At 39.8% G+C, this 27,504-nt stretch overlaps 1 long non-coding RNA gene across 1 annotated transcript; it reads right to left on the bottom strand.

Annotated features, from left to right (window-relative positions):
* Nucleotides 1-832: 832 nt before the first annotated feature.
* LOC125408853 (uncharacterized) lies at nucleotides 833-23,623 on the bottom strand. The gene is made up of 3 exons (XR_007234603.3): nucleotides 22,442-23,623; nucleotides 6,589-6,663; nucleotides 833-1,046 (listed from the first exon to the last, which is right to left on the bottom strand). It is a non-coding gene; the product is annotated as an uncharacterized LOC125408853 (long non-coding RNA).
* Between the last annotated feature and the right edge of the window lie 3,881 nt (nucleotides 23,624-27,504).

Genomic DNA, 27,504 nt, shown 5'->3' with positions numbered 1-27,504 from the left:
ACTGTTTGGCCAATAGCTTAGGCATATTCCTAGCTAGGTCTTACATCTTATATTAACCTATTTCTATTAATCTTTGTATCAACATGAGACTGTGGCCTACCGGTAAGGTTCTGGTGTCCTCCTTCGGCAACTACATGGTATCTCTCTGACTCTGACTATTCTCTCCATAGCTCTGTTCAGATTTCCCACTTGGCTGTGCTCTGCTAAGCCATTGGCTAAAGCAGCTGACACAGCTTTATTGGCCAACCAATAAAAGCAACACATATACAGCAGGCCCTCCTCTCGATTCACAATCATCTCAGATTTTCATAGGTTGTCCAGGTACCTGCTTAAGCTATGCATATCCTTGTGGTGCACCTGTCAGTGTTTTTTGCTCCCTCCGGGAAGACTATTGGCACTGAGCAAAGTATAACTTACACTAAAATCAATAATAAATAACATGCAACTTTTTGTATGTCAGAGCAGTGGTATCCACATATGTTCATGATAGTGTGTGCATAAATGCATACAAATATACATGCATGGAGGAGGAAGAGAAGGAGGCACTTTCTCTGCTTACAAATGACTCATTTTGCTTAAGAAGTGAAAGCATGAGGGGGCTAGAGGGAGAAAAAGCAACAGGAGTGGCTGAGGGGACAAGATATGGCAATGGGGGTAATTGAAACACATTTCAGACACAAATGTATGAAGCTATAATGAAACCCACTGTACAATGAATAAGCTAATAATAAAAGTAAGACAATTAGAAAATGTTTACACACTATTATTGATTTAGTTCATGTTTGTTGCATACATACATTCATTCTTAGCATTACCAAATACTTACAGTGTTAAAGAGAAACATTTTCTGCTCTGTTGGTCCCTTCTTCCCTGTGTATTTAGTGGCAAACATGATTTCAGCACTCTCCTTGCCCTTTGACCTCAACCCAGGTTCAATCCAGGTTAGTGATGCCTTTGTACGTCTTGGAGACAAGCCTGCCCACAAGTTCTCTTCTGTTCTTGTCTGCCATGAAGCTTTTCCAGGATGTTCCTGCCAGGCACTTGCCCTGTTCCAGTTGCCAAGAAAGAAAAACCCTGCTTAATTTTTCAATATAATGAGACTCATTTGGCATCAATACAACCTCCAAGTTGGCCTTGATTAACAAGGACAATGACATACTGGCCTCTGCTACTCTCTTTCCCTTCTATTTATTCAGAACTCAAGTGGAGAGAAGGAATAAAAGCACCAGCTTATTGAAAGGGAAGAAGAGGGCTAGAAACATAGTTCGCCGGGTTAAATACTTAGCACACCAGCAGGAGGCCTTAAAGTATGAGGATCAGCACCCACTGAAAAGGGCGCGATGTGTAGCTCACACTTGTAATCCTGGATGGAGGCAGGCAGATTCCTAGACTCACTGGCCAGTTTCACCTTCTGTGGCAGATCTTGTTTCAAGAAAATATGATGGAGGACAAGTAAGGAAAAGTGCTGAAGGTAGCTTCAAATCTAGACCACAAGTGCATGTGTGCATGTGTGTGTACACACACACACTCTCACACACACACTCACACACACTCATATACACACTCACACACACTCATACACACTCTCACACACACACTCACTCACTCACACTGACACACTCACACACACTCACACTTGAATGCACACAAATACAGACATAAAACGATAAGGAAAAGGAAGGAGACAAAGGAAATATATTTTCTCTTATATTTTGTAGAGAACTTTTTGACCTCTGTCACAGTTATCTCTTTCCTCGGATAATCCGGAAACAGTCTCAGAACTGAGTGTTAAAACCAGTCACTGGTAGCACAGACGTTTAATACCAGCATTCAACAGGATGAGGCAGGAGGGTGCTGAACTTGAGCCGAGCCTGGAATAATTAAGGGATAGCCTGTTTCAAGAACCTCAAACCCAAGATACGACAAATGTATTTCTGCTAGTCATGATGGATGCTGTCTGTTTCTAGCACCATCGCCAGGTGGTTGGGGTGGTAGCCATCTGCTGGTCATTTAGCTGACTGTCCAGGCTAATTCTGAGGCCTGATATCTCAGACAGGATAGCAAGTGTTTGCGAAACCCTGCTGTATGAGAACTGACAGTCAAAGGTACAAGGAACAAGGAGAAGAAAGCAGGAGGTAGCCAAGTCCAGGATTGCCCCCATGCCATTTAGTAGCTACTTACAAACAGAAGCATGTAAGAGGTGGCAGCAACAGAAGACGGTCCCCACAAACCATGGCACGGGAAAAGGGTCTATAGGCACAACATGCTCATGTGACAACTGATGTTTATCCTGTGAATGCCAGGGTTGGATGGCACAGGGGAAACAGTGACAACCAGGATAGCTGCTCACGCCAAGCTGGATCTCTACAGTAAGGGTTCAGCTGCCACTGATTGGACGGCTCTGATTTCCCTCCACCTGACTATGTAGAATTCCTTCACACAGGAAGACTGGGGAACCTCATGACTTACTCCATCACTGCACAGCGTCAGGGGCTCACGGGATTAGACTTCTGAATGATTGCCGCCTCCTCTAAACAACTGTGTCTCAAGAGATAATGACGTAACATTTTGCATGACCTAGACTTGGAAGCCCAGAAACATAAACATCATCTTTGTGCTTCAGGACACACACAGGGTCAATGCAGATTCAGCATGTGAAAGCCTAACGTGTTCACCCAAGCCCAAGCAGCCTTGCCTGTGAGCAGTGTGTGTGGGAGTGGGAGGGCTTAACCAGTGCCTGTCACACTGGAAGCACGGATGTTTGTTATCAGAAGTTTCACTTATTTGAAGGCTTATTGGAGAGAAGTATAATTTGCTAACTTTAATTTTTCAATGCTTGTCACTGAGAGTAAAAATTTATTCATCAATCTTATTATAATTAAACTCTGACTAAATACTGATTATGACTTCAATGAACTTGTAAGGTGTTCAATAAATCTGCGTGCTTTCCTTTTCATTTTGAAAAAGATCTGCTTTTCTCACATGTTTTTCTTTATTTCAAATAAATTACAGAAGTTGAATTTTAAAACATAATATGCAACACATTTCCTCCATCATAGGAAATACTTCAAAATATAACTGCTTATATGCCTGAAGGAGATAGCAATTACTAATCCTGGGATGCTGTAGAAAAAGGTAAAGTCAGGCCATCACATGACTTTTCTGTGGAGACATACAGAAATGACCGCTCATTTCATATAGAACAGAGACAGATTGTGAAAATGCTTCCAAGTTCAGCTCAGTGAGCTGGTGAGTTTATTTTGGTCCCCATAAAGATGTAGGCTGGAAGTTACTTTCAGGAAAATGGATTGACAGGAAGGCAGCCATGCCTTTGAAGAGTGCTATCACTATGTGAATGACAGCTCACAAAGCTGAGTCCTTGGAATCCCACCCTTAGGTACCCTTGTCTGTTCTCTAGAACCCCGAAGTCCACAGTTGGAGAACTGAGAGTGACAAGTGACATCTCAGGTGAGCCCCTTGTGACTTTGCCCTTCAGGGAAAGTGTTCGCAGCTCCAGCACCGTTACTGGGAACATGCTAGAGCAATCTCTGGTCTGCGGTGCTATTGTTATACACACAGGAAACAGGCATGTCACTTCACAAGCAAATGGGAAAGCAATTTGGAGGACCGAGTGCACAGGACACTCTTTCATGTGCAAGTGGACCTCTGGAAGCCAGGGTCTGTTGTGCAGAATGGGTATCCTGAACAGAATTTGATTTCTGTGTGGAGACAGAAGACAAGGCCGTATGATGCTGTTGAGGCTTAGCAAAGATGGGTAAAGTGGGTACCATGCTTAAAGCATTAGCATTTTTGTGAGCGTCTGTGTGCCAAGATTATTATGTCGAGACTATAGAATATAGCTGGTGCTCTAGATAAACACTTTTAGTTATTGGAAGCATGGGTTTCTGCTTGTTGTCTGTCTTCTGGGATGATATTAAGTCTGTCAGCTCGATCATGGGGCTTTCACTGTGCCCATCTGCACTCGGCAGCCAGAAGGAAGAGAAGCAAATGAAATGGCCAGTATCAAGAGTCTTTCCACAGGCCAGGGATGAAACTCACACACACGCTTTAATTGTGCTCTATGGGACAGAACTCGGGAGTGTTGCTGAAGAAAGCTGGAGCGTGAGACAAAGGGCTAGTTGGATGGTTGCTAAGCAGAAGACAGGGTCAGTGAGCAGATAGCCAATCTCCACCACATTCAGAAACTGTAAGGCTTGATCTTGGGCACTATCATAGTTGCAAGCTAATGCCCAAGAAGAGACAGTTAAGAGAAGAAAGAATCTAAGAGAATTTACTAGGTCATGAGGGCTCCCTATTTTAGTGGTGGAAGAAGTTGAAGGGAATTCTTTGTGCCTCCCTCACATAAAGATGCAAGAAGAAAACATCAGTGATAGTGCAAAGAGTGAATACACGCCACACACCAAATCCGATAAAGCCTTGACCTTGAACTTCAGAGTCTCCAGAGAACTCCAGAGTCTAAGAAATACAGTTCTGCTGAGAAAAGAAAACAAAGAAACACACAAAACTCTCACATATTTTGTTTTAGCATCGCTACAGACTTCCCACAGACACAGACCCCTTAACTTAATAAATTTATTCTCTCTCTCTCTCTCTCTCTCTCTCTCTCTCTCTCTCTCTCTCGTGTGTAGGCATGTCCAGGCCACTACAAATGTGTTGTGGTCAAAGGACAGCATGGGGCTATTCTTTCCTCTCACCGGTGGGTTCCAGGAATTGAACTCAGGTCCTTAGACTTGGTTACAAATACCCTCATGTTCTGAATCATTTCATTGGCCCTTGACTTTTTCCTTATCTACAATAAGATTAGTCCTAGACTCTTGGTAGGGGTTAAATCAAGAAGGAGACTTGCAGTCTTTGGACTTAAGACTAAAAATACCATGAAAGAATGCTATATTTATAAAATCCAGCCTGAACTAGAATCAACTCAGAACTGTAACATGAGGGGCCGGCTTGTTGGAGTTTCTGTCCCGCCCGGTACCCCACAACTGGCAACTCCCAAGGAAAATCACACACAGGACTCCATAAGATTATAAACTGATTGGCCCTTTAGCTCAGGTTTCTTGTTAACTCTTATAGCTTATATTAACCCATTATTCTCATCTATGTTAGCCATATGGCTTGGTACCTTTTTCAGCTGTCAGCTTACATGTTGCCTCTTCGGTGGTCTGGGCAGGAATGAGAGGAATCAACTTCCTCCTCAGAATTCTCCTGCTCTCCTTGCATCATTTCCACTTCTGTCTGGTTTTCCCGCCTACACCTCCTGCCTAGCCAATCAGCGTTTATTTAAAACATGATTGACAGAATACAGAGAATTCTCTCACACCATAGAACCTCTATAAAGATGGTCAAAGATAGATTACCGGGAGAGGGCAGGATGAATGAAGTATTGCTGAGACAGAAGAGGACCTGAGAGAGGACAGAGACCCAGACAACTGTCATCTCTAACCCAGACAATTGTTCACAGGGGCAGTGTGATTTCACAAGAAAGCACACACTGGTGAGTGCTAGCTCTCTTATGGAAACTATAAACTAAATTCTTGTAGAAACTGAAACTTTTCCACTTTGGTACTTAGCCCTTTGAAGGGGACACACCTGTTAGCCTTGTTTATTTTCCTCACCTTGACCTCTGGGGTAGGCCCTGCTGTATCAGCAGGGGGAAGGCACCCCTGAAAGCTTCCACTTCATCTGACAGACCTCATGCTTAAGCTTCTCTGGAGATGCTCTCTTAAGAGTGCTGACATGTGTCTTTCTTTCAAAGCATAGAAACAGTTGTACCTTCACATGTCTTGAAAAAATAACCCCCCTGTTTGTGCCCAGAAGGCACCAAGTGTGCCAAAGCCGCTGGAAGTGGATCAAACAGAATCTCACATCTCAGACAAAATGAGACATTCCTGAAAACCCTTTCTCACGGCACCTGAAGATTTGCAGATCCCTAAAATAAAACAGTGTATAGGGGGTCCTATTCTGCATGGGACACCCAGAATTCCAGCTGCCTGTTTCTTTATCAGAGTTTATCTGATCCATTTCCAAGGAGTCAAGGACGTGTGAGTCTGCAGCAACTCACAAAGGGAAAATGGCTGCCTAATTACCCAGAAGAATATCCTTGAGCTGCCTCTGTAATGGCTTGTGGTCCTTTGCTCATGATCCATGAATACCAAAACAATTGAAAGTGAAATCAAACTGCAAAACAAACTACAGTGGGACCCCTGGTCACAATAAGGCATGACTGTGAAATAATTATTTGACTGCATCACCCTTCTTCACTGACTCCAGAGGTAGTCTTCATTTCCATAGCTCGGGTACCACTCTCTAAGACTTGAGAGAAAAGTGTAATTTAATTATTGTCTTTACTTTATCATGTGTGAACTATTCAGCCAAAGAGAATAAATGCCACAGAATGTCCTCCTTGATCTGTTCAGCTGTTTACACCCCTGCCACCCCCAGCCTGGGGTTCACTTTCCATAGTGACAACTTCATGCTGTAAAAGAAATGTTGGCTTAGGACTCAGATTTCTGTAATTCTCACTACCCCTGTCTCCCCAGGAAGGACCATTTCATTTCTATATCTCACCCACAAAGCGCAGACAGAGGATGATGGTAGTCCAGAGCGCCAACTAATCCTGTTCATCTTTACTTCTGTCTTGTCCTGTTAAAGAGAAAGTTACTGTGGGTAAATGTTAAGGCAGAACAGGGTAGGTATGGATCTGGGATGACCCAGACAGAGGAGAGAGAGAGAGAGAGAGAGAGAGAGAGAGAGAGAGAGAGAGAGAGAGATCAAAATATCCAAGTTCCCCCTTTTTAAAACAATGTTTTTTATTTAATCCCTCATGACTAATTATAAACACAATCTTTCTAAAAACCCATTTTAAATTATCATTATATTTTAAAGTAGATTCTTCTCACCTGGTCAACCCGCCTTTCTTAGCGCACAGAACAGTTTACTCGCTGCCCTGGTAACTACTTGGGTAACACAGAACAGTGGCATCAGCCAGCTCTGTTGTAAATCATTCCCCGGTCACCACCACCATTAGGTGAGAGGGTGGGCAGGAGAACACTGCGGGAGTTTTGACAAGTGCACCACACGGTGCTCAGCTGTATTGTCTGCTTTTGACTTCTGTGTTCTGAACCAAGGGAAGCGTGAGTTTCTTTCACCTGGTTTTAAAACTAAGTCTCAAATCTCTCCCTCCAGGGTCTGTTTACAACGTCTAGAGAGGGACCAGCATGCATTCTTCCTCCAGAGGAACTGCCAGTTGTTCTCCTTGGGGAAACTCTCAGCGGCGTAAGGAAGAACATCGTGTTTCTGGGGCTAGGCTGGAGTAGTGGGGACAGGAATTCTGAATTGAAGTCAGTGTGCACAGATTCTTTATCTTACTCCAGGATGAATTAGAGTGTTTAAGGCTTTGTGGGACCTTTAGTAAAGATAGCTTCCCCTGAAATGAAGCCATCACCTGTCAGTTCTCTTATGACCTCTCGGGAGCAAGGTGATCTGCTCAAGACAAATGAATATTTAACACTAAGTGACAACAGCATGATCCCTCTTACTGTGTGCTAATGAGGTCACCTTAAAGATGTCCCTCCATCATGAGCTTCATTTCACACACCAGTGCAATACCGGCTTCTCTGTGAAGAAAGCTGAGCTAAAGATTTTTTTTCTAGAATTTCAAAGATATAACACAACACTGGTAATGTCACGTACTTGGGGCTTTAAAGGTTGAAGCCCCAAGTTCCTCTTGAAGCAATAACTCTTGAGATCCCAGGATGGTGGTAAACATGTGTGTGACCACACATGTGCATACATAGGTGATGATGGAAGTTACAAAATAATTCCACACTAGCTCAAAATTGAGCATAATAAAGGGCTTTTTATTTAGGAGTAGACACACAGATAACAGACATCTGCATGAATGGGAAACAAGAACCAAATTCAGCAACCAGAAGAGAAAGCAACTGTACGCTCTACTTCAGCATAGTATAAGAGGCCACGCCCAAGTGGGCTGCTATCTTAAAGGCTACTGGCTGAAGGAGTTACCATAGGACATAGGTGTGTGTGTCTCTGTGTGTGTGTGTATACGTACATGTATATACATATACATTATATATAATATGTATGCATATACAATGCGCATATTCTAATTTTATATAATATATTTAATATATAATCTCTAATTTTCTCAAACATGTTTAAGATATGGTTATCCCTATTTCAAAACTGCTAGAAAATTAGAAATTGAAAATTTTAAAGTCTTCCACTTCTTGCTGACAATGTAGCTTAAACCAGGAGTTCTAGCTAGAATGACCTCATTCTGAAACCTTTCAATGTTTGACCTTTGCTGTCCACAGTCGGAGATGCAATCACATGCTACAACACTTGAGCTGCAGTTTGTTCAAAGTGTAGTTTTTACACCTGTCAGAATGGCGAAGGTCAAAAAATCTGATGACAGCTTATGCTGGAGAGGATGAGGAACAAGGGGAGCACTCCTGCATTGCTGGTGGGAGTGCAAACTTGTACAGCTGCTTTGGAAATCAGTACAGCAGTTTCTCAGAAAATTAGAAATCAATCTACCTCAAGACTCAGTTATACCACTCTTGGATATACCCAAAGGATGCTCAATCATACCACAAGGACATTTGCTCAACTATGTTCATAGAAGTATTATTCATAGTAGCCAGAGCCTGGAAACAACTTAGATTCCCTTCAACCAAAGAATGGATAAGGAAAATGTGGTACATTTACACAATGGAGTACTACTCAGCGGTAAAAAAAAAATCACATCTTGAAGTTTGTAACAAATGGACAGAACTAGAGAGTCATTCTGAAAGAGGTATTCCAGATCCAGAAGGACAAACACAATATGTACTCACTCATAAGCAGATGATAGACATAAAACACAGCACTACCCCAAAGAACCTAGACAACAAAGAGGACCCTAAGAGAGATATACATGGATCTGCCTAGAAAGGAGAAGAAAGTCTCCTGAGTAAATTGGGTTCGTGGAGGAAAGGAGAGAGAGTGGAAGGGGAAGAGGGGAGGAAGGAAAAGGAGTAGGAAAAACTTATAGCACAATCCTATCTAAACAATTAAAATGAGAAGAACAAAAAAAAAGATTCATGCAAAAGAGTAAAGCATTTACTAATCATTTTTATGTTAATCAAAGAAGATATTGCAATAGTTGAGTAAAATAGAATGTATCTCTCAGATCAGCTTCACCTTGTACCCATGTGGCTTTGGCACTAGAAAGCTTAAATGACCTCATTTCACTTGTAGTTTGAGTTTTGTTTCTCTGGGCAGCAAGGCTGAAGGCAACATTACATGAAAAAGGTGTGTGAAATAGATTATACCTTACCCAAAGTCAGTGTCTGAAAATGTTTACTGAAATTAAAAATCTCTTTTAATGGTAACAGTTAATACAGTCTTTTAATTAACTCAGAGGATACAAATTAACTTAGTAAATTTAGTTATTGCTTTTTAAATTACCCTAAAGCAAGGGTCTACAATATTACTCTGTGAAGTTTGGTTCTAAATATTTTAATTCACATTAATAAACCACATTAATAAGCTACTATTTTTATAATGACATTGTTCCCATTGCTTGAGGGGGAAAGAGGAAAAAGAAAGAAAAAGACAATAGCCACCTACAGAGAAACTGCAAGATCCAGGGTGGAATTAAGTCAATGAACTTGTAGCAAATGTACGTGGGGTAGATGACAATGTCATTCATTCTTCCCATAGTGATATTCCAAGCACAAGGAGAACACCAACCATTTCGTAGAGACTAGAAATTGTTATAAAAGCTCTTATAATTGAAGCAGCATCATTGAAATCCTTATGGTATTTCTCCTTTCCTTTATTTACTTCAGTGTAGAAGGAGATAACGTCACAAGGTATGAAGCCAATGTTTCCCTCATTTCTTCTCCTTTAATCAGGATGTCAGCCTTTGTGTATTCTTTATCCTTTGTTTATACAACATACATAGGTTGTGACGTTATCAAATTTCTTTCAATTTCCTAGTTTAAAAAAAGCATGGAATTGAAGGGGTCTCTGGTTTCTTTGCACAAATATGTTAAACTGACCCAAGGATGCTATTTATCAGAGAAGCCAGGGATGCACCTGAACACCCACTGCCTTAATCTGGCATTTCATCTTTATCTTTATATAATAATGCCACTTTGATTACTAGACCCCTTCCCTGCACTATGACAGGTGTAACATACTGCTGTCATTTAAGGAATGGTTAGCTCATTTGCTGTCACCTTCTAACTCTTCTTTTAAAATAATTTTTACTCTTCAGACATGCCAGCATTTTTATTTGCTTTGTGTTCTGATATTTTATTTATTTATTTGAAAAATGACATCGAATTTTAGTTTAAGTAGAAAACTAGAGCTATTTAAAACTTCTAGTACAATAGTATCCTATAACTTGGAGTGCCTATCAAAAGTTTTTTATACAAATGCCTGGGGATATATATGGGAATTATATAGAATACTAGATGTACGTCCTACTAAACCACTAAGATCCCTAAGCCACTGCAGTTCTCAGTGATAAACATTAGGAAAGTTACTTAGCTTTGTTCAAATACACATTGCGTATCTTTTATGACTATGAAGAACTAAGAATTTGGGGGTTGCAAAACCTTATTGCTTTATAATAATCTTAGATAAACTAACATTGACATCAGTATTATTTTAATCAAGACTTTCAAAGCACTTTCTTCAGAACTGTGAATTCTATTTAGTTGCCACTTAATAAGGTTTTGTGTTTTTAAAATCTACCTATTTTATGACTTTTAAGTTTAAATGTTATTTAATACATCATCTGTCTTGACAATTCTTGCACAGACTTTTCTGATTTCTTTGTCAGAGAATATTCTAGGTTGTCATGTGCTATTCTATGAAGTTTCTAATGTACACTGTTTAGAAGCTAGTAATGTAGGTCAATGTAGTCTTCAGAGACCTATCCCCCTGTGTCATATTTCAACATCCAGGAGGGACGGCGTACCTACCAGATGAAGAACCAAGTGTTTATTTACTGTGGTTTGAAGGGAAACTTTCCCCCTTTTCAAATGAGATCTAATACAGGATAGTTAACGTCTGCAGCAGAGGAGAAGAAGAAAAAACATAGTGGAAAAAGTCTTCCCTTATCCAACATATGTCATATGGGAAGTGGGACAGACTAGGAAGGAAGGAAGGACGTCTATGATCCAATATTCCAGGACTAGAACATTTCCATCTTCATAGTGGCACAAGTGGCAGTTTTCACGTATGATAGAGGAAGACGTTAGAACCACATCAGCAGCAGGTGGCAGGCAGGCGCTGGGGCAATAGCTGAGAGTTTATACACATATCTACAGACAAGAGGGAGAGGAGAGTACCGAGGTTTATCTCAGGATTTAGAAAGATTGCTATTTAAGGCAAAAGCTGGCTAAAGGTAAATGAGGGTAAACAAATTAACTCACATAAGTCTTTTTATCATGTACCATTTATTATTTCTATGCTCTAATGCTCTCTTGATGTTCCTCCTTTAATGTTCCTCACTATTCTCCTCATTGCACAAGGTTTCCAGTTTATGTATCCATTTTATAAACAGTAACAATGGTACCAAGCATACGTTTCTTTGGGCTAACAAGATGGATAAAAGACTGACAAGGTAGGCACCTTAAGCCTCAAAGAGGGTATGACTATGAAACTTTCTGGCAAATACCCAGAGGGTTAGGATGGAGCTTGGTTCCCCAGCTAAACACATGGTACTGTATCTACTGGCACCCAGGTAAGAAAGAATTTCTTTCTCTGGGGCTGGTTTAGCTGTCCAAGTTTTTTTCCTGTATATTTAGAGGTAAAGTTGCAAACATTAATTAAATTTCCTAGACTAAGGACTTGTGTCAAATGAAAGGGGAAGGTAATTACATAATATTAATAACTTGTTAGGGTAGAGCAAAGGCCAGTAGATTACAACTTCCTGTGTCTGATGCTAGAGAATTCATGACCACCCATACCTATTTATCAGTAAAAGCAGACATACTGTCTCTCCTGCTCAGTGCCTCTTGCTCGGGGTTCCATTCAAGTCAATAAGTCCTGTCAATAAGGATAATTGTGGGGGACTATCTTGTGTCGATTTGATTATGAGAACAAAGGTTTGACTAAGTGACAGTTTTCACACCAGGGTCCCAGACTGTGGACAAGGTCATCCAGTTGCCTGTACAGGGAGAAGTTATCACAATGAATGATTTATACACTAGTGGGATACTTTGGGATGAATCTCATTATGAAAGGGAGAAGAGTCATGGCTTCACAAGGTTCTATTCACAGTGACTATTCAAAAGATAAGTGTTCCCAAAACTTTGAAATTGGGCTTTCCACCAGATCCTACTCCAGATAATATTTCCAAGTCATTTTTCGTAGATATGGAATTAACCAGAATAGTTCATTGACCACCTCCCTACACAAAATAATTATATTTTTTAAATAAAAATACTATTTTAAGTACTAATTATTTGTTAATGTTGAAATTATGCTGAGATAAAACTTCTTAAAGAAAAATGCATTGTGAAAGTAAAAAGCTATCTACTTCCTTAGTAAGAAGTTGGTCAACTTCACTAAAAGACAAAAACTGCAGAAAATATGCCATATATAGTTTATACTCCAAAACATATGGACTTGAAGAAATATCTGGAAATTCAGTTATAAGCTTAACAGATATTGTATGCTGTGTGTGTGCATGCATGTATGCCTGTGTGTTTGTGTGTGTGTGTGTGTGTGTGAGAGAGAGAGAGAGAGAGAGAGATTCTGGAAATCCAATTCATGGTTTCACACGTGCTAAGGAGATATTTCTTGAATCTATGTCTCCTTACCTCAAAAATCTCCTAGTTTTATAGGAAATACCTTCTATTTATAACTTTTCATGATACACTGATAAAATACCCTGCCAAAAGCAACTTAAGGAAGAAAGGGATTATTTAGAGCCTTTGGATAAAATCCATCATGGCTGTTAAGTCCTTGGGGAGGAGTTTGAGATGGTTAGTCACATTGTGTCCATAGTGAGGAAGCAGAAAGAGACATGTATGGACTCAACAAACATTTTCCTTTCAATGTTAAGTCCCAGCCTAGGACGTGGCATTGCCCCACAATGGGTGAACCTTCCCATATCAATTAATGCAAACAGTAATTTCTATGGACATGCCTGGAGACCCTCACTACAGGGGATTCTAGCTCTCATTGAATTGACATGAGGAATAACCATCACATATCTATCTGATCTGCTGGGAAACCCTAAAGGGCCAATTGCCAGTTCTGAGTGTTAAACCAATGAAGAGTTCATTAAGCACCTCAGATGGAACAGTGGTCACTTGTTCTATTGGACAAAACATTTTTTAAAATACTAACCATGTTTCAATTAAAATTGTAAGAGCATACGGTATTTTGTGTCATTTTGTATTGGACTAAATTTAAAATAATTCTATCAGTCATTTATGTTAAATTCTCACTCCGATGTATTTATAAATTGGCCTAAGGGACTATAATTTTATCATTTACAGATGTATTCTATGTTTTCTGGTGTATTTTATTTCTTCTTTTATGTACATTCAGCATTTTCTTTTATGTAATTCAGTAGTCTTTTTATTGCCAAACCCATTTTAGTTATATTAATGATAAGTAAGCATATTTTCTATATAAAGCTCAGAATAACAGACTAAATTAAGTTCTACTATGATCCTTTTCCCTGAGTTTTGTTCGGTTGTTACTTATTGTAATGGCTTTATTTTAACTTTAGGATCTGTGCTTTCCGCAAGTCCACCTGGACAGTAAAGTAAGAGTGTTCTCTGGCCATGCAGCAAAGACAGCTGGGACCCACGTGTGGGTTGCAAAAATTTGTGTAACAGAGGAACCTGGATCAGTTGCTTGTGATTTCACTCATCTAGATTCAGATCACAAATAACAGACTTAGAATTCTACTATTAATGCTCGATATTGAAACCTATTCACATTTTTTTTCTCTCTTAAGTACCAGTTTTGCTTTTAGAATAGTCTCAGCAGTGATTGGCTCATACTGGTACAAAGTTTTAGAGGGCAAATCCTTGTAAGAGCACTTTAAATCACATAAGAAAGGGAAGAAATATTGTCAATCAGGGACATTACAGCAAAAATGCACACCTCAACGTCGACAGGGAAGCCCTATAATAACTTCTCTAAATGCTATCTCTAACCAGTGTTGCTTTCACTGTGCTTAATTGACCTCAAAGGCTTTTAAGAATAAACTCTCTAGCACTGAGTTTATAGAAAGTGGAGGTAAGTAGTCCTTGGAGAGTATATTGCGACTTGTTATAACAGATACACATCCTTTTAAGATACAGCTTCAGCATCTGTTTCAGCCTCTGATTACAAACGATGAACCCAACAATCATTCACACGTACTCCATAAAAAGAAAAAGAGGTAATTAAGGAGATGTGTGACCTTTATTCAATGCAAAGAAAACCTTCTCTATTCCGTTTGTACCTGGCTATCTCATGAAAAACCTTCCGCTTCCCCACTCCACCATAGGGTAAGGTCTTCTTTATCCTCACTGTAGTATTTAATGAGATGGCATAGATTAAAACCCAGTATGGAAAAACTGCATGCATCCTCATTTCATATAGAATATGTTATCCTATTTCAGGAGAGGATGTGGAGTGCTTGAATAGAGGGGGAGGAAGGAGCTGCCAGGCTCACTAAGGTAGAGAAAGCATTTGCACAGAACACCCAACACACTAGTGTGCAGAGAAAAGAGAGCCCACAAGGAAGGGGTTTTAGCTTCCCTGAGACCAGAGTATATGCGCAGCAATGATGGGCTAAGTAGAATTGCTTAGATCTGAAACACTTATGTGTTTTGCTAACCTTCATCTTTGGGTTTACAAAAAGTTGGCTTGTAGACCCAATGAGAAATTTCTCTGTGAATTCCTACTATTAATGATTCTCCTCATAGAGTAAGAAACAGGATAAGTATAATAGGTTTAACATTCGTTTTCTTTATTTTTTAAATTTATTTATTTATTAAAAATTTACACCTCCTCCCAACCTCCTTTTTCCCTTCCCCTCCCCTAACCCCTCTCTCTCCAGTCCTAAGAGCAGTCAGGATTCCCTGCCTTGTGGGAAGTCCAAGGTCCTCCCCCCTCCATCCAGGTCTAGGAAGGTGAGCATCCAAACAAACCAGGCTCCTACAAAGTCAGTCCATGCAGTAAAATCACTGGGAGAACACCTTCACCAACCCCTCATCAAACAAAGGTCTGATCTCCAAAATATACAAAGAACTCAAGAAACTAGACACTAAAACTCTAATTAACCCAGTTAAAAAAATGGGGTACTGATCTGAACAGAGAATTCTCAACAGAAGAACTTCGAATGGCCAAAAGACACTTAAGGTCATGCTCAACCTCCTTAGCGATCAGGTAAATGCAAATCAAAACAACTTTGAGATACAATCTTACACCTGTCAGAATAGCTAAACTCAAAAACACCAATGATAGCCTATGCTGGAGAGGATGTGGAGTGAGGGGAACACTCATCCATTGTTGGTGGGAATGCAAACTTGTGCAGCCACTGTGGAAATCAGTGTGGCGGTTTCTCAGGAAACTGGGAGTCAACCTCCCTCAGGACCCAGCAATTCCACTCTTGGGAATGTACCCAAGAGATGCCCTATCATACTACAAAAGCAGTTGTTCAACTATGTTCATAGCAGCACTATTTGCAATAGCCAGAACCTGGAAGCAACCTAGATGCCCCTCAATAGAAGAATGGTTAAAGAAGGTGTGAAACATATACACATTAGAGTTTTACTCAGCGGTAAAAAAAAAAATGACATCTTGAATTTTGCATGCAAATGGATGGAAATAGAAAACGCTTTACTGAGTGAGGTAACCCAGACCCAGAAAGAGGAATATGGTATGTACTCACTCATAAGTGGATTCTAGCCATAATTAAAGGTCTTTGAGCCTATTATTCGTGATCCTAGAGAAGCTAAATAAGAAGGTGAACCTGAAGAAAATCATATAGTTATCCTCCTGGATATTGGAAGTAGACAAGATTGCTAGGCAACCTTGGGTGCACGGTGGGGGGGCGGGTGGAAGGAAGGGCAGATGGTTAGAGAGAAGGGAGTAGGGGAGGATTGGGGAAAGCTTGGGGGAATGGGATGCGGGGGAGGGAGGAGGGAGGAAGGATGGATATGGTAGCAGGGAAGTATATATCTCAACTAAGGGAGTCATTTTAGGGTTTGCAAGAGACTTGATTCTAGAGGGGTTCCCAGGCCCAAGGAGAGATCCCCAGATTGTTCCCTGGACAGCAGAGGAGAGGGTGCCTGAACTGGCCTTGGTCCATAACCATACTAACGAATATTTTGCATATCACCATAGAACCTTCATCTGGTGATAGATGGAGATAGAGACAGAGACCCACACTGGAATACTGGACTTAATTTCCTGGGTCCAAATGAGAAGCAGAAGGAGGGAGAACGTGAACAAGGAAGGCAGGATCAGAGGGAACCTTCATCCGACGATGGATGGAGATAGAGACAGAGACCCACATTGGAGCACTAGATTGAGCCCCCAAGGTCCAAATGAGGAGCAGAAGGAGGGAGAACATGAACAAGGAAGTCAGGACCGCGAGGGATGCGTTCACCCACTGATACAAGGGGACTGATCTAATGAGAGCTCACCAAGGCCAGCTGGACTGGGACTGTACGAGCATGTGATCAAACCGGATTCTCTGAATGTGGCTGACACGGGGACTGTCTGAGAAGCCATTGATAATGACACTGGGACTTGTTTCCTCTGCATGTACTGGCTTTTTGGAATCCTAGTCTGTTTGGATGCTCACCTTCCTAGACTTGGAGGAAGGGGGGAGGAACTTGAACTTCCCACAGGGCAGGAAACCCTAACTGCTCTTAGGACTGGAGAGGGAGGAGGAGAGGGAGGAGGGGGAGTGGGAGGGTATTGGGAGGAGGGGTGGAAGTGGAAATTTTTATAAATTAATAAAAAAAATAGTATGTAGCATATAGTGAAAAAATCAAAACCCATTGCCATTGTCCTTGGCTTCTCAGTCAGCCTTCATTGACAGCCACTTTCAGAGAGTCCGGTTTGATCACATGCTCCATTAGTCCCAGTCCAGCTGGCCTTGGTGAGCTCCCATTAGACCAGTCCCACCGTCTCAGTGGGTGGACGCACCATATTTAGTTACTTATTTGCTGGTCAGTACCCTTCTCTCCCCTCCTCTCCTTCCCCCTCCTCTTCTCCTTTGCTTCTTTTCCCTTCCCTTTGTTTTGTCCTCAGTACATTAAATTGAACCCAGGGCATCTCATGAGCTTGGCAGGCTCTCTACCAGCCAATTTTCACTTTGAAACAGGGTCTCACTAATTTATCCAAGCTGGTTTCAGAATTTGCAATCCTCCTGCCTCAGATGCTTTCATAGTTGGAACTAATTTAATTAAAGTATACATGCATATCCCTTTTTATAAAATCATTCAAGAGTTGCACTTTGAATATTTAACTGAATACCTGAAGGTAAATGAAGAGACATGTCCAATTATGAAGCTGTGGTGAAGCTTCATAAATGTTTGTTAACCCATTCCTTGTCCCCCCAAAAGTATGTAACACTCTACTCTGGAGAGGTTGATTTCAGCCTCTTGCCTTCGCCAGAGGTGAAGAGACTACTCCATCCCACCAAGGCATGTAGAGACTGAACTGATGTCATGCTCTGAGCTTGGTGTACATGGCTATGTGAACACCATAAGAAAGGAGGTTGCATTATATCTAGTATTTATATTTACTATAAGAACACTATCCATTATCACAACATGTGTGCTTTCTCAAGATCCACAAATCCATATCTCTGGTCTCATTATCAGGAACATAGTTTCCTCAAGCTTTCCCCACCTGGCCATGGCCTCACCTCGCCAATGATCTGCATCTAAAAATGTTTCTCCTCATCTATTTAGAACCCCATGCAAAACCTACTTGTAGAAATTATATAGAGTCTCTCTGCTGAATTATGGGTAATACATTTCCTTTGGTTAGATTTATTTTCTAACTTGGGTTTTACTTTATAAAGATTTCTATGTTGGCCTTTATTTTGTTATAGTATCTATACTTTTCTAATCTACCTTGTATATTTTGAGAAAACAAGCTGATAAATTATAATAAATATGCAGAGACGATCACTATTGGAATTAAAGGTCATAACTTTACTCTTTGTATTGAACACCATCAACACTTACACCTACTGTTTTTTAATCCAGTGGAGAATGATGCAATCTTGTTTGCAGAAAGGAGTGAATGTTAGAACTGCACAGAAGGAATTACATAAAGAAGTGGAAGCAATAATTTTTATCTCTTTATCAGTGATTCTTTGGCGCTCTCTCAGAAGGGAGACCCCATACAGTTGGTACAGGAAGACCTTGAATGGAGTTCTAAATGGACTAGCAGAAAGATTCTCAGACACACATCAGCAGTAGTCTGGAGTGGTGGAGCAGATATCTCCATGGATGGCATGAAAGCATCTACTCTCCTCACCATATGTGATGTCTGCTTGAGGTCAGGGACCACGGGGAGCATCAAGGATATTTCACAGGACCCTTCTTTTCTGAACTAAGCAAATAATGAACAGGATTCTGGTAGAGAATAACACAAGATAGGGGGCAGATCACATTTGGGAGATTCAAATTTCCAAATGTCTGTACTGCTAGCCTCCTGAAATAGCTGTCTACATCTCTAGGACTTTTGGACTGTCCAGTGGGAAATCAGAAAGGGGCGGCTGAAAGAAATGCACGCAGGACGGCTCGGGGCTCCGTGCACTCACTTGAGTTTGTTCACCTCTTGGCTGCCTCCTTTTATCTGTCTGCGTATCAGATGCAACTGGCCTAAGAAAGCTTCAAGATGAGAGTAACTGAGTTTTCCTGACAGACAGTGCTTCCAGAAGGCATGTTTCCACAAGAAACGATGACTGTGATCAGCAATGAACCCAGCCACGTTTCTTCCCTGGAGCTAAGAAGATGCCTTAGCGGTGAGTGAGTCAATCAACTCTTTCTCGCTCTCAGATTTCGGCGTGATAAAGTCGGAACTCCGAAGGGACCTGCCTATTTCAGCACTAAAAGATGTTTACATAGGGATGCCTGGGGGAGGGGCAATGTTCAAAGAAAGAGAGAGACGGAGATCATGCTCATTCTTGCCAGACACGGGATGCTCTTGCGCAGTGACAGGCATATCAGTAATCATGTTTTCCCTTTTACTCAGTAGATTATTAAGGCAAAATGATAGCCAAATTCTGACAGATAAAACATGTGTCTAGTGGAGAACATTTTAGTTTATTCTTCAATGAAGTCATTGGGAAGAGAGGCCAAGGAATAGATTTAATAGTGGAGGAACTTCTTTGTACACTGTTCCTTTTCTCACAAGGAGCCTTGAATTCTTTGAGTGATTGACATTTACTTTTCTTTGTTTTCTCCCCTATTTTCTGTGTTTCTTAATAAGAATCTGTGACAAATTCAACCTCATTTTTTTTATTCTTCTGCAAACTGTGGAAATTCTCTTACCTTCTTTTACCTTAAATTCATTAAACCTGGCTGGAGAGATGGCTCAGAGGTTAAGAGCATTGCCTGCTCTTCCAAAGGTGCTGAGTTCAATTCCCAGCAAACACATGGTGGCTCACAACCACCTGTAATGAGGTCTGGTGTCCTCTTCTGGCCTTCAGGCATACATGCAGACAGAATATTGTATACATAATAAATAAATATTAAAAAATTCTTTAAACCTGTGATGGGGATAGAGCATTCCACAGGCAGATTGCAGAGGTGGTTTAGGACAGTGAAAATAGGAGTGGACACATGGACCCACTTTCCTAAATCCACACAGCGAGCACTAGCAAGTGTGAAGTCTCATGCAATCTATGGGTTTTGCATGATCATAGAACGTAAGTATAGAATGATCCATGGCAACAACGGTCCCTCTCCACAGGGGATGTTGGGAATGAGGGGCCGCATGTGTGCATGGACATAGGGTACACAAGATACCTTGAAACTGATTCTGGGAAGATGCAGACAAAGACGAAATGATACCAGAATAAAAGCAACTCTACAGACCAACAGAACACAATAGAGGACCTAGAAACAAACCCACACAGTCTTGTGCACCTAAATTTCAACAGAGATATAAGAAAAATACACCAGAAAAAATACAGCCTGTCTGTAAATTGTACTAGCAAAATTGCTGTCTGCCTTCAAAATATGAAATTAGATCCATATTTAATCTTTTCACAGAAAATAAATTCAAAGTGAATCAGCAGCCTTAATTCAAAACCTGAAATTGCTGGAAAGAAATAAAGGGAAAATACTTCAGGCTGTAAATACGGGAAATAAACTGAATAAGACCCAGAAGCCCAGCATGAAGCCCCTAGATCGACAGGTGGGATGCGTGAAATTTAAAGTTTCCTCATAACAAGAGAAATTAATAAGGTGAAAAGATAAGCTACAGAATAAGAGTCCATCTTTGCTAACTCTTTTTCAGATAAAGAGTTAGTATTTAGAATAGATAAAAAAAAACTGAAGAATTTAAAAAACAAACCAGTAAATTAGCAATGAACTTAACCAAGAATTAAAAAAAAAATACAAGTAGCCAACAAATATTTGTAGGGTTTATCATTCTTACTAATCAGAGAAATGAGAAATAAAACTGCTTTGAGATCCCATCTTAGTCAAGTAACAGTGGCTAACACAAATTCAAGCAAACTAGAAAAAGCAATGGTAAAAATGTTGTCAAAAATGTAAGAAAATAACTAAATATCTCAAGAATGGCCTCTAGCCCCGCTGACAACATGCTTCCCCTGCGAAACCTCCTGAGCTGGACCTCCACCGTGAACTTTGTTCTCAGCACCACTGTTTTCCCAGCTTCCATCAGCCCATTAAACCTTGATTACCGCTTCTAACCACTTTCTTGTCCAAATTCTCAGTCTTCTTTATTCCTCCATAAAACAGCACGATCAGGCCGATTGCAGAAATAGCCTCCTCCAACCTTTCTGGGAAGAAATGGGGGAAGGCTTGGCAGCAGGCCTTTGGAGGATTGTCTTAATTACATTCATTGGAGTAGTGGGTCATGCATTCGACTGGGGAACCCTGAGTTTTCTTTTTTTCTAGAAAAGTGTCAAAACTACATTTAATTATTTTCTACATTTTCAGCAGAGGAAAAAAGCTTTGTGAGAGGTGAGTGCTGATTCTCCGATGGGAAAAATTTAGTTTATTGTCCAATGAAGCCACTGTATGCAGAGGCGTAGAAATCTGTTAACAGAAAACAGAATTCCTTCCCCTTACTATGTTTTCTTTCTCACAAGGACCTTGACTTCTTGGTCTGTGGGAATGACAATAAAGAACTCTGTGAAATAACTGCCTTCCCCTCATTGGCCCACACTGACCCACTAACCTAAAGATGTGTGTTAGGTCCAAGGGGAAAATCTTTAAACACACCCAGAGGGCAGGCCCACTGACTAGGTCCGGAAAAACAGTCTTGGCTCAGCTCAAACTAGATTATAAATGGATTGTTTGCATAGAGATAAAAGACAATAATCACTCTTCCTTGGGAACCAGTGTAAAAGGTTTCTGTCTGCCAGAAAGGCCACTTCACTTGAGTATACCTGTGGTTACATATCAAAGTCCATGTAAGCCTCCAGACTCCTTCAGTCCCTACTCACATAAACCTGTTATAAATTTCAAAGTCCCCACCTGCCTCCTGTTGCCATAAAAAAGGAGCTACACACTAGCTCGGAATGGAGTATAACAAAGGTTAGGGGGTTCACTCATAGAAAGAGTAGTGATCCACAGTCCTCTACATGCACTGGGAACTGAAACTGAACCCATCAGCCAAGGGAGTCTCCACACACTTTTACATCTGCATTTATAGTACATGAGACCACACCCAAAGTGGGCCAGTATCTTAAAGGTTATTGGCTGAAGGAGTTCCCACAGTACCTCACCCTTTTCTCTACATAAGAAAATTCTAAGCCTAATGCAAAACTATATACAATAATAAAAAATATCAAGTATAAAAGTTAGAATTACAATCAGCGTGAACAAGATCAAGCAAGAAATACATGCTAAATGTTTCCATAATTATCCTATCCTAAGAAGTCTATGTCCTATATTAGAAATAGCTTGGTTAAGTAACAAGAGGAAAGTAACGATGACTATCAAGTCTTCAACCCCACTGAAGACCTGAGAAGGGAAACAATATTACTTGAGTAAACAGAAAGTGTAATCAAGCAACTTCTAAAAGGTGCAAGAAATGACAGAGACAACTTACTACCTGGGCAATTACCCAAAGTCTCATTTGCAACATTGGGGCAATCAATGTTGGCTAAGGCCTAGAGTAACAGACAGACCATTTTCAGACACAGAAAAATTCAAAAAAACCATCTTACCTTCTCTTGGCAAGGTTTAGCAGTCATTTTGCTTGTATTCTACTAGTCTAGTCTGGACTCCGTGGATTTTGTCAGTGTTCAGGCAACAGTGATTTTTTTTGCCCAAAGGCTAGTTTTGCCAAGAAGAAAGCAAGCTCCAAGTGAAATGTCTTTAGTGCCCAATATTTCTAGGGAAGAGATGGGTGCTGCCAAAAACAATCATGTCTCATGTCAACAGAACCCTAAGTTGTTTAAATGCCATATTCTACAGCTCTTTGAAGTGGTTGAAGATTACCTAATTACGTGGAAAACAATCTCTATGTATCTAAAGAACTTGATTAGCCTAACTATAAGTATGACAACTATGGATAATTATTGACCTATATATAATTTTTAATACCCTTATAGCTTAAAGATTAAGCCTTGTATTAAAATATTAAACAATCTTTAAATAAAAGTGCAGCAAATGAGGACAATGACCTCAAAATGTAAATAATGTATAAGTATCTTGTTCAGAGGTAGAAATGTATAGTGTAATGTGATAAATATATTCTAAAATTGCATCAATATACAAAATATCTTAAGCAGAGGTAGAAGCATGCATGCATACAAATAACTTTGCATAGGTACACAAATATTGTATATAGAAATAGGAGCATATTCAATATGACAAATATAATTTGAATTTGTATCAATATACAAGAATCTATACCAATGTAAATTGTAATTGTCTATAAATAATATAATTATCTATAAATAATAGCTCACAAGTATTCTTACTATTACCACTGCTTATTATTAGTATGATTAAGCTCACATTAATCTACCTATTATTCCATCCAATCCCTATTTTCTTGTTTTTTCAAAAGAGATCCCTGAGCCTACTTAATTTCCAACCCCAACCCTATACCATTTATAGCCAACCGCTAATAGATGTCCCTAACCCTCAGCACAAACTTTGTTGTGAGAAATGACATGACTTTTAGAATTACTTTTAGCTGTCATGGGGGTGATGTTATTTCTATGGGATCCTGTAAAAAATAAAGTGATCATTAAGTTTCGAGATTACTGTCTGTTGAAATTTCAGATAGTCTCTGAGTAGTAGGTTGGGTTTTTCTGAAGTTCTTATTTGAAGTTCTGGCCAGAATGTTGTAAGCAGGTGCACCATCTCAGCTAGCCAAGTTGGAATCATCTTGAGCAGGTTATAACCCAAAACCAATCTTAAAGTGATGCTATCAGCATAATGACATCATAAAACCAGGTGGAATTGTTGTTGTGGAACCCTATCTTCTTCCTGGAAACATTAAAAATTACTGCAGAAAATTCGTTGTTCATTGTGGAAAACTTAAAATTATTAATATAGAGATATATTCAATGAAAGGTATGGAGAGAAGCAGCATTTTTCCTAAATTTTATCTTCCTTCTGTTTCATACCAGATGGTTCCTGATATGAGAAAGAAACTCTGGATTTTTCTTTAACAACACTATTGGACTTAGAGAAGGATAGTGACTGTCCAACTTCAAAGTCAGCGTTGATAGTCACAACTATCATTCTACTAAGAAGTAGGGAGATGTGTATGTTTAGGTAGTGAAATTTTGCCCTGAAGATGATATGTTACCATAAATCAGATTTCTCTTTGCTTGGTGATTCCTTTTGGATAGCTATCTTTTCTTCTTTAGGCATCTAGATGTCCAAGGTCTCTCAGCTTTTTGAAGATAGGTATTTTCCTGCAAAGACAAGAACAGAACCTTGCTCCAACCCTTATGAGGTTTCCTTACACCTGTAGGATTGTCCCCTCTGTGGATGGGCTGTCATTTCTCTTTCTCAAGAGATTTCTCTTTTTAAACCAAATCTTTATTAATTTTTATGGTATCCATAGCTATTCTTTTCCTCTGGAAACAAGAGTGGAAATATTTTCCCAATGTAGCACATCTTTGCTTTCCATTCCATGGTGAACATATCCTTGAAATGAACTAGCTGATCCTTCTCACCTCCTCCTCTACCCTAGACTTCCTGGCTGCTCCAGGTTACAGGGCTACTTCCCCTCAGCTGCTCATTGTCCTTATATTCCTAAAATTTTTCCACACCATGATTCTCTTGCCCTGAACATGGCTAGTCTGCTTTTTTTCTTTCTCCCTGCTCTGAATCTCTCTCTCTCTCTCTCTCTCTCTCTCTCTCTCTCTCTCTCTCTCTCTCCTCTCTCTGTCAAGAAAATCTTGTCCCTAGATACGCAATGGCCATTTGGGTAGTTTCTTTACTGTGTTCTCACAGCACACAAGAATGGTCTCTTGATAATTTTCTTTATTTATTTTTGCTTTAAAATTATTTCAGTTGCCCACAGCTATAGGGTGCTACATAATAATTCAGAAACTGCAGGTAAGATATAATGGTCAAGTCAGCTAACATTTCTAGCTTCTTGAACAAGGACATTTTGTTTACCGTGAATTTGTGATATTTCAACACATTGTATTGATCAAATCAGTCAAATTAACACTTCTGTTTTATTATAATTCCTTTGTGTTTGGAGCCTGTCTTCATTACCTTTTCTGTTAAAGAGAAAAGGGCTTATTTTGGCTCACATCTTGAGATTGCAGCCCATCTCATCAGGAAAGACAGCAGCAAGAGCCTGGAGGCTCCAGTCCTACTGCTTCTATAGTAAAGAAACAGGAAGCAATGTGTGCTTGCACTCAGCTCACTTTCCCCTTTACATGTCATCAGGCTAAGGCTCCAGCCTAGGGGATGGTGCCTCTCACCGTGGGCATGTCTCCCACTTCCATTAATCTAGTTAAGATAATCCTCCAAAGACATGCCCAAATGTCCATCCCCCATGCAACTCTAGATACCATCAAATTGACCACTTATACTTGCAATCACAGACTAATCAAACTCCTTTATCCATTTATTGAGGTTTATTTTGGGGTTAAGCCCCATTAAACCTCTCAGGGTTCAGAAAGACTTGTTATAGCAGGCAAAAACTGGCTGATTGGATCTGAGGGGTAGAACAAACTAAATGACTTGAACATGTTCCTCCTGCATGTTCCTTTAATCCTTGGGTGAAAAAGAAAAGAAGGGATGTTCTCCACAAAGCTTTTAGTTTATATTGACATACAGATAAGTTATCAATTTCATAGGCCATAATAATAGTATTAAACATGCATTTCACAGAATCACAAAAGCACAGTGGCAAGGAGGCATCTTACATCTCAGATGGGATGTGGCTGTGAAACTCCTCAGCCACTGAGAACACAGTGCTGGTAGCTGTTGTAGGAGGCTGCTTGTTCATTCCCAGCTTCTCAACACCAAAATAACCACACAGAAACTGTATTAATTAAATCACTGGTTGGCCCATTATTTCTAGATTCTTATTGGTTGATTTTTGCATCTTAATTTAACCCATTTTTATTAATCTGTGTATCTCCATGAGGCTGTGGCTTAGCAGGTAAAGTTCTAGTGTCTGTCTCTGGTGGTGCCTGTCTCTGGCAGGGATACATGTCTTCTCACTTTGACTCTACCTCCTTTCTCCCAGCATTCAGTTTAGTTTTCCATACCTACCTGTATTCTGCTCTGCACAGGCCCAAGACAGTTCTTTATTAACCAATGGTATTCATAGCATAAAGACGGGAATCCCACATCACCTCTCCTTTTCTGTTTAAATAAAAGGAAAGTTTTAACTTGAACACAGAAAAATTACATATAACAAAACAGGTATCAGGGAAGAATTACAGTTATAATATTTATATCTATTTTATCTTTTGTCATCACTAAGGAAAACGATAACTATTCTTCAACTTCATCAAGGACTCCAGAATGATATATTACCTAAGTTAACAGGAAGTGAATTGTAAGAACTTGCAAAACCCTAGAATTGACAGAGACATCTCACTGCCTGAGCAGTCCCCCAAAGTTTATCTCTTCCATTGGGGCATCTAGTCTTCAGCCTACAGGCTCATACTGTCCAGGAGACTTTTCCATGAAGCAGGAAATTTCAAAAACAGTTCTGCCTATATTGGCAGTTTGTCAGTCACATTCTTCTGTGTTTTGCAGAATGTCTGGCAGACTCATTCATGAAACAGGAACCCCAAAGGATTGTATTAAAGTTAGGCAAGTTCAGCAGCCAAGCAGTACATGTAAGAGCAGTTTCTTGCCCAAATAGCTAGCAAACAATAAGGAGCTTCTTTGATGCCCATCTTCTTCTTGAATTAATTGGTGTTGTCAGGAGCAGATGTGTCTCATTGTCATAAAAAGTCCTAAGTTATTAAAATATTATAAATGCCATATTCTGAAGGTCTCTGAAAGATTTGAAGAATACCTATCTAACTGAAGTTTATCTCTATATATCTAGAAAACCTAACTAATATGACTACAAGCATGACTATTAACCTGTATTTCTTAATTATAAATTATGTTTTTAAATGAGCTTCCCAAACACAATACCTTATTCACACACACACACACACACACACACACAAACACACACACACATATATATATATATATAACAAGATTGACCTTAAATTTGTGTCTGTATCAATATACCAAGATTCATACTAATGCAACTCTCTATAGCATATACCCTTTTAATATAAACAAACATTTATAAACAATGTTTTGGAATATGGGTGTAGTTGTCTCCAAACTGCTTCATGCTTTTTGTTGGGCAAAGTATTTTTTTTAGGGGGTATTCACGGTGCCCTTTCATGGTGTCTTGGTCCATCAAACCACATTAGCCTGGAATGATTCCACAGGTTCTCATCCTCTGTGGAAACAAAAGAAGAACCTCTTTTTTCAAAGCAACATATATTTAGACACAAATTTTGAAGACAAGATACCTTTAAAGTATATATGTCGGTTACTTACCTCCTTCACAGTCAAAAATTTCAAAGAAAACACAATAATATACATAATCTAGACTCTGTTTATATTCCATCTTTATGTGCCTTATTTTTCTTTTCTCTATTATTTTTTCTACAAGTTTAATATCTATTTTATTATCTTTACTCCTTTAGTCTATAACTGCCTGTACTCTTTTAAATTACATTTACTGTCTCTTTACACTTTTTCTTCTCTCTCCCAAGCCACATAA

Source organism: Myodes glareolus, chromosome 22 (genome assembly GCF_982192425.1).
Source record: "Myodes glareolus chromosome 22, mMyoGla1.1, whole genome shotgun sequence".
NCBI lineage: Eukaryota > Metazoa > Chordata > Mammalia > Rodentia > Cricetidae > Myodes > Myodes glareolus.
Note: the sequence above shows the minus strand (reverse complement) of the source record. Positions and strands in the feature narration are given on the sequence as shown.